This window comes from Coturnix japonica, chromosome 2 (genome assembly GCF_054131305.1).
Source record: "Coturnix japonica strain WE chromosome 2, WE-NBRP24, whole genome shotgun sequence".
NCBI classification, from domain to species: domain Eukaryota; kingdom Metazoa; phylum Chordata; class Aves; order Galliformes; family Phasianidae; genus Coturnix; species Coturnix japonica.
In genome coordinates, this window is record NC_140664.1 from 23,320,109 (window position 1) to 23,328,049 (window position 7,941).

Here is a 7,941-nt window from a genome sequence, read left to right on the forward strand (position 1 = left end):
TTAGTTTTTTTGCTTTATGTGTTTGTGCATTTTTTCATTAATCACCTTTCTCCCATACTTATAAGGAATAAGGGAAAAGAAAAGGGATAAGGAAAAGGAAAAGAAATAAAATCAAAAATGCAAACATATTTCTGACTCCCCAGTGTTTTGTTCTTTTCACCTGATAAACTTAGAAAATCTTACCTCTGGCATTTGAAATTTCCCTTTATCTTCTTGCCTTTCAGGATACAAATTCTAAGTCCCTTCAGGTGTAAATAGCACATACATAGTTATGAATGTGTTCCCTTCACAACATCATCCTAAACATTAAGCATTATTTAATCTCTTTGGAACAGTCTTTGTCATATACCCTGAGAAATCCAGTGATTCAAGTGGTCTAATTAAAAGCAGCATTTATTAATAGATTTAATCAGCTTCAAATAAGAGACAATTTGCATAATATAGCAAATATGATACTTAGAAAAAATTCAAGCCAGAGAAAAACAGACGTATCATCATGTGATTTTATACTCCTTTTCATATTTTTGACCCTTTTGTCTAAACAGTCAGTAAGAGAACTATTCTTCTTGCTTTCATAGCATATTATTTTCATCTTCTTTATCAAATCTTGTATAACCTTAATGGTTAGAAAGATCATTTTTAAACACCAAGAGCTTTTCCTTTTCAAACAAGGCAAGGTGTTACCCAATTAATATTAAGCCTCTTCTGTTTATTCTTAGCCTCATAGTTTCTGCTTTCTCTTCTTTTCCCCTCCTTTCCTTTCCTTTAATTCCATTTTCTTGTTTCACCTTCATATTTTAACACTGCAGGCAAGAATCCCTCTCTCCAATACCATCTGCCCTTGGTGCTGGCCTTAATGACCATGATTTTGCATGCTAATTGTCTTGGCAGGAGGTTACCACGTTTTGCATGTTAATTGTCTTGGCTTTTAAAGATGCAGAGTTTATATAATTATTATAATTTATTCTTAGCTTTAATTCTCATCTGTCACACATGACTCATGGAGAGATTAACTTTTCTGTCACTGTCACATTTCTTCCTTTTCCGTCAGAAAGAGACACAGAAAGGGAAAAAGTTTAAAAGGCACAAGCTGTAAACAGGAGAATATTTAATAAGTCCTGACCTACTGGAGGAAAGAAAGATCCATTAAGCTATTAAACTGACCAGATTTTAGCCTGTAGTACTGCTAATATTAGACTTCCACGTTTTGTTCTTTTAAATTTCTTTACTCTTTTGGTAAAGCCGATGACTTTTGATCTCAAAATGTCATGTTCCTTTAAATTTCTTAAGTCAAACTGAGAGCTTTATTGAGATATAAGTGCAACCAATGTTTTGTTTGTCAGGATGCTCAGGGCCCCATCCGACCTGGCCTTCAAAGTCTTTATGGATGAAGTATCCATAAAGCTTCTCCAGTTTTTCTCCTTCTATTTAAGATAAATGTTTCTTTCTGTCCTTCTATTCTCTTCTTCCTTTTACAAACTTGATGCTTCCTCTTTTTTAGTTTGTTTCACATCTATTTTCTTCTATTACTGTTTTCTTCTACTGCTTTATCCATTTCCTGTATTCATTCTTTCCCGTGTGGCCTTTTTAATAACTTTGAAAATGGATATTAATAAATGTTAACAAGTACAGCAGAGCATAATAGCCACATCTATAGCATAATTTCTTGATGATGCGTTCAGTTCCACAACATTTTCTGTAGTGTGGTTGGCTAAGAGCCCATAAACAGAAATTTTCTTTCATTCTTTTAATTACACTCTGAAAACAATCTGAAATGCTCAGAGAATATTTTTATCTGCAGGAGCAATACAGACAGTAGGATTATAGTAGGCAATTTCATTATTTTTGTTTGTTGCTTTGCTGGTTAAGGGTGCTGGGTTTCTCTTTCTTTCACTCTCATTTTTGCTTTTCCCTGCTCCAGTGGCTGCTGTTCTACTCTGTGCTCCTAAGCACTTCAAGCTATAGCAAGAGACCAGTTCAAAAGCAACTAAGTTGAAGTTTTTATAACAAGAGAAAGTAGCTGGGAGGATAAGATTTTTAATGAACAACAATGCCATTTTAAACTGAAGACAGTTAACACAAATTGGAAGAACAAGATGGTAAGAAAAAGAAAGACAAAAAACTCTCCAAAGAGCAGGAATGTCTGTTAGTTTAATGGATTACATTTGCCTAATAGCTTGGCTTGGGACTTTCTTCTTTAATCTTAGACACCATGCTATTAACCAGACTTTTAATATCATTCAGTCCAAGCTGCAGATGATCTTTCACCTTTCACTGCACACATTTCTTTATCTGAATGGACTACGCCTCAAGTTCTCTAGTGATAATTAATTTGAAACTAGCATGATGTGTGCCCCGGTGGCGCAGTGGTTAAAGACGCCGCCTTGCAACACTGGGGCCCGGGTGTTCGAATCCCCCCTGTGGCGCAAGTGGTAGAAGTGCCGCTCTGCTACACAGAGGCTCGAATCCCGGGGGCTGGACTCGATGATCTCTAAGGTCCCTTCCAACCCGCACGAAACTATGAAACTATGATGGAAGAACCTGGAAAGAAAATAAAGGAAGGATGAGGATTTTAGAGTGACACAAGCTTTCATCTTTCAAGCTTCAGCTTTTGATTTTGGTTGTGGGAAGAAACAAAGAACCACTTTAGCAAAAGTATTTTATGGCAGCAGCTCAGTGACTGTTAAAGTACACTGTGAAGGAACAAGGGCTGAATAGCACTCGTCACATTAGATGCAAGTAAGCAGGTCCCTCTACAAAACTGATTGGAAACATGGTAGCTGTCCTTATTGTTACTTCTCTCTCAGTTCAGTGCATCTGATGATTCTACTTCAGTCTGTATTGCTGTACTGCACAGTGCTGATATATCACATGAACTAGGAAAACAAGTTTGGACTGGCGATAGTGCACTGTTACTGCTACAATAAAAACATTTTAAAAGCTTGAGATGTTGCCTAATAAGGTTGGATTTCCAGCATAGGGGGGAAAGGAACATATAAGGACAGTAGAAAACAGAAGTGACAAATGGAGGACTTAAAGACAGAGTTGTGGACAAGCCTGAGCTACACTGCCCTGCATGTTGCTGAAAGTGCACTATGACATGGAAATCATCTACCTGCATTACATTACCTGCCTTCTGTGCCCAAGTCATATGTCCTGCCCCACAGAGGAGACTGAATGAAAGTACAGTTATCAGACTAAAAACCACAGTCATAAGCACATTCCTGATTAATGAACTGATATCATCCTTAAATGCATTGTGGCTCATGGGCTACTTGGACTTAGAAAGAACCTGGAATTAATCAAGGGCATTTAATTGTAGAAATATTATTATTATTATTATTATTATTATTATTATTATTATTAATCTTTTTTAAGCTTCTTTTTTATCCTATGGCTCTCTCTTTAGACTGATGACAAGCACCCTAAAAGCATTGTTTCTGAACTTTATGTCTCTCAGTGAAAACAAAGGAAAAAAATCCTTGTTAGTTTCTTTCGCTTGTTACGTTCCTTAGGTCTGAACCCCTATCAGAATCTTCTGATATCTTATTTGAGGTGCTGTTCTGAAGACTACACTACTTGAAGTGGCTAAAAAAGTATTTCTATTGTCCAGAGTACTATACAAATTTTGAAACACTTACTAGAACACTAGTAATAGACAAAAGGGGAAAAATAACACAGACTCTAAGAGCATGGAGGAAAGAAAAAAATCTCAATCAATTTACTTGAAGATCATTAAGTACTGTTACAGTAAACTGTAGCAAGAAACATAACACATTTCAGTGCACTGTAACAAACCTTAACTAATGGTGTCAATTTTCAGGTAGCCATCTTTGATTATTTTCATTTAGTATACTTAAAAACATCAGAAGAGAGACCACAATAAAACTAATCAATGTCACAGGTGCAGATGCTTTAAGTTCAACTTTTTGCCTGACTGTTCTACTATGATATCCAATGAATTAGAAAATTTGCTTAATCAGAAGAGCACAGTTATTTGAAAGTTGACTGATGGAAATACTTCTTACTTGGAGTAAGTCTTGATCTTCAACAATAACTGGATTGAATTCACAGATATTATTTTCAAACTCCATGAGAAGCTTAAGTGTACCTTAATTACTGAATGTACCTTAAATCATAGAACTACTAATTAAAAAGGGATATATACATATAGAAGAGATTCTGATATAATTCTTTATGTGAAGTTGATTTTTTCCAGATCTATAAGCATCTCCTTCCCTTTTCCCTTTCTTCAGTGCCATATTATATCACTGACAAAGAGCTTCACAACTGAATCCAGTACATTGGTGATAAAATATTAGCAAAGTCTTATTCAGCTGGGTTTCTTATTTGCAGGTGTTTGATATTTGCATTGTCATTGAGGTGACTAAAGAACAGACAGCATGGAGTCCCCTCTGAGAAAAATTAGCAGAACACTGGTGGTTGAAAATTTTATAGGTTATTTTATTTTCCATCTTCTGTTTTCTGTTACATTCTCTAAGTTAAAGACAACTGATAAATCATATTACTGATAGAAAATCATAGAGTCATATAATGCACTGGATTGGAAGGGACACTAAAGACCACCTAGCCCCAAGATTCTGCTGTGGGAGGGTTGCCACCCTCCAGATCAGGCTGCCCAGTACCCCATCCAACTTGGACTTGAATTTTTCCAGGCATCTGTGTCTGTGTCTTGCTGTTCTCTGAGTGAAAAATTTCTCTGTGACATCTAACCCCAATCTTCCCTCTTTTAGTTTAAAAGCATTCTCCCCTGCCTGTTGCTATCAGACCATATACAATGTCTGTCTCTCTTCTGATAATATGTTTCTTTTAAGTACTGTAAGGCCACAGTGAGATTTCCTTGGAGCCTTCTCTTCTCCAAGCTTCCAGAAAGACCAGCTTCCTTGGCCTCTCTTCATAATAGGAGAGGTGCCTCAGCCCTCTGCTCATCTTCATGGCCATCCTCTGGACTCACTTTACCTGCTTCATGTCTTTCTTGTGCTGGAGATCTATGACATATATCCTTTACAGAGGTTTTGGAATAGCAAGCTTTCAGTACTACTGATAACACTAAGAGAACAAGGCATATTATCTGCAGAATGTACATGTTTTATTGTGCCAGAAGCTTTGTATTTTCATTCAGTAATATTTCCAGTGACATTTACAGTGTATTATACATTCATAGCTATATGAAGCACCCATGCAAAGCATGTTAAGTAAGCTTTCTACAGAAGCTGAAGAGACTTAGATGCTAAATTCACACTGAAACTGAATGAATGGAAGAGTATAATTCATGTACGCATTTCAAAAATTTCAGATTATATACAGACTGGAATTGCTCTGCTTGATATTGACTTCTTTTTGCAAATACAAATAGATTTGAAATAACTGTGATGACATAGTGATATAATTCTATGTTATGGATAGATTTTGTCATCTGTAAGACATTTTAAGTTACCATTTCTCATTTTAATTTCAATATAATTTAGTATTTATCTAATATCATATATGTGGCTATTGTGGCTTTTATTACCCATATTAAACATCATGATACTCAGAAACAAATATCTGTTTAGAATTAATTTATCACCATCCTAATCTCTCGGATTTACAATTTACTTGAAGCATACATACTCTATATTACCAAGTCAAGTTACTTATCTGTGGATTCAATTTGCTAGCAGCCTCACATAAAACTCTAGTTTGTTTAAATGTCACCTGAAGCAAACAACAGTATTCAGAAACCTCATATAGAACTCCTCTGAAAAGAAAGTGTAGGATTTTGAGGTCAGTGATACTCACTGTCAGTTCTTCCAGACTACTTTATTGTACTAATTTTTTATGTCCTAGTATGATTCTTCTTTTCCATTTTGAATTTGCCTTGTACACAGATTGTTGAGTTTGAAATACACTTAAAAAAAATCACTGAATTTACAGAAGGCTTACAAAGCATTGAAGAAATTAATAAAAACACTTTGGTTTTAAAAAACTATTAAAGCACTTAAATATTTAGAAAAGTAAACGTTTTACTATTTTCAGTCTCTATTAAGCATTAATTAACAGTAGTCAGGAATTGTTTGGACAATAGTTTTGGCTATAAACTCAACTAGTGACTGTAGTTTCTACTAAGTTGTATCATGGCCAGGACAGGTATGGTCCTGCAGCTATGAGAGTGAAAAATATCACATATGAACAAAATCATCTGCACTCTTTGAAGGCTACTGCTATTAGAAAAGGTAAAATAGTGATTTATGTTAAGAGGTCATCTCTCATTCTTTAAAATAAAAGACTCAAGTTATACGTGCCTATTCTCAGAAGTCTCTGAAAGATTATTTAAGCAAAGAAATGGTTTTGATGGTGGTATTAATGCTTCATTAATTGTATTTTTTCTAACCATGAAAATTCCAATTATTTGTGCAAGCTGACAAGTTTCCATAAATGCCAGATGGGAGGTGAAACTGTTAGATGATGCTCAGAAAGAATCCAGCTGAAGACAGTTGGAAATGTCTGACTTGAATTTTGCAACAAAGCATGACTGAATTGCTTAATTGAGAAGTCAGTGATTAAGTGCCTTCCATTGGTGCATGTTACCAAGAATACAACAAGAAAATTGAGTATATTCAGCTCCAAGTTCTTGAATTATTAGTTAAAATTAAAAAGATACATCTTAACCAAAACTGTAGATTTTTTTTCAGAAGTCTTTCTCTTTTCTATTCCATAATGGTAGTTCATGTTAGTGAGATTTACTTCTCAGTTTTTATAGGAATACGGACTTACCAGAACTCAGTTGCTAGACAGTAGTAACTCATAAAGGCAGTAAGCTGGCTGCTTTTATTCATCTGTCTGCAACTCCTACATCACCATCCTCCCAGATGCTTTGATCTTGTGAGTCTGATCCAGCACTGTCACCATTAGCTATGTGAAAAATTAGAACTAGGGTCATTGCTTTAAAAACAGAATATTTCAGTGATAAGTTTCCTCTGTTTGGCTGACTTTAGCTGGGATTTAGATTTAGAGAACTTAAATTGTGTGTGTGTGGTTTTTTTTTTTCACCCTGCATGACCTCACACCCTCATGATAGCTCTGTAGAAGTTACAGATATGATCCTCAAACAGCAAAAGTAACAAGCAAAGAAAAAATGCCAGCATGATCTGACATAGTGCCTCAGCTCATTAAAAAGAAGAATCACTGTATTCTTTTCCTCCAAAGCTGCTAAGGATACTCACTGATCCTCTAAGATGGGTGCTAGTTCAGAAACAGCTTCACAGCAACAACTTCTTTTGCAAAGCTCATATAGGACAGTCAGCGGTGCGGTGAAGGGCTGGGAGGAAGAGGTAGTGAGAACCCTCTCTGAACCTCACAGGTAAAAGCACAGCTGCTGTAGTATCAAATGATTTTCTTAAATGCAAATTATTTGTAGAAAGTTCATTAATATGATAATACATCTAGCAGCTGCCTCTCGGGATCCTTATAAAACCTGAGTTAATGATATTTCACTCTAACTTGTTTAAAAGATCTGCCTTTCTTCTCAGAGAACCAAAACAGAAGTCTTCACCGCAGGAGTAAATTATTTGTCTTTATCCCACAACATTTTCAGATCAGCTTGGGAAAGATTATATGCAATAACTGAACTACAAAAGTCAGATATTTTATTGATAGCTTTATTTCCATTTTCTTGGTCTAGACCATTCCAGCTGAAACTTTCTGGAAAATCTCAATGGGAAGAGGCTAAAAAACAGTTCCATTATATATATATACATTACTCACTTCTTTTAAAGAAGTGCTTTGTTTAGTGTATAATCCAATATAAGTTATAGCCAAAATGGAGATATGAAGAACCAAATAAAACCAAGACAAGAAATAAGATCAATAGTGTTGGTAAGAGTCATGTCAAATTGGAGGATTTAATATGATCAGTTATGATGATTTTTTCGTAACAGT

The 7,941-nt window shown here is 35.4% G+C and overlaps 1 long non-coding RNA gene across 1 annotated transcript; it reads right to left on the minus strand.

The window, feature by feature from the left end:
- Positions 1 to 2,132: 2,132 nt before the first annotated feature.
- Positions 2,133 to 6,935, minus strand: LOC146761732 (uncharacterized). The gene is made up of 2 exons (XR_014942495.1): positions 6,778 to 6,935; positions 2,133 to 2,541 (listed from the first exon to the last, which is right to left on the minus strand). It is a non-coding gene; the product is annotated as an uncharacterized LOC146761732 (long non-coding RNA).
- Between the last annotated feature and the right edge of the window lie 1,006 nt (positions 6,936 to 7,941).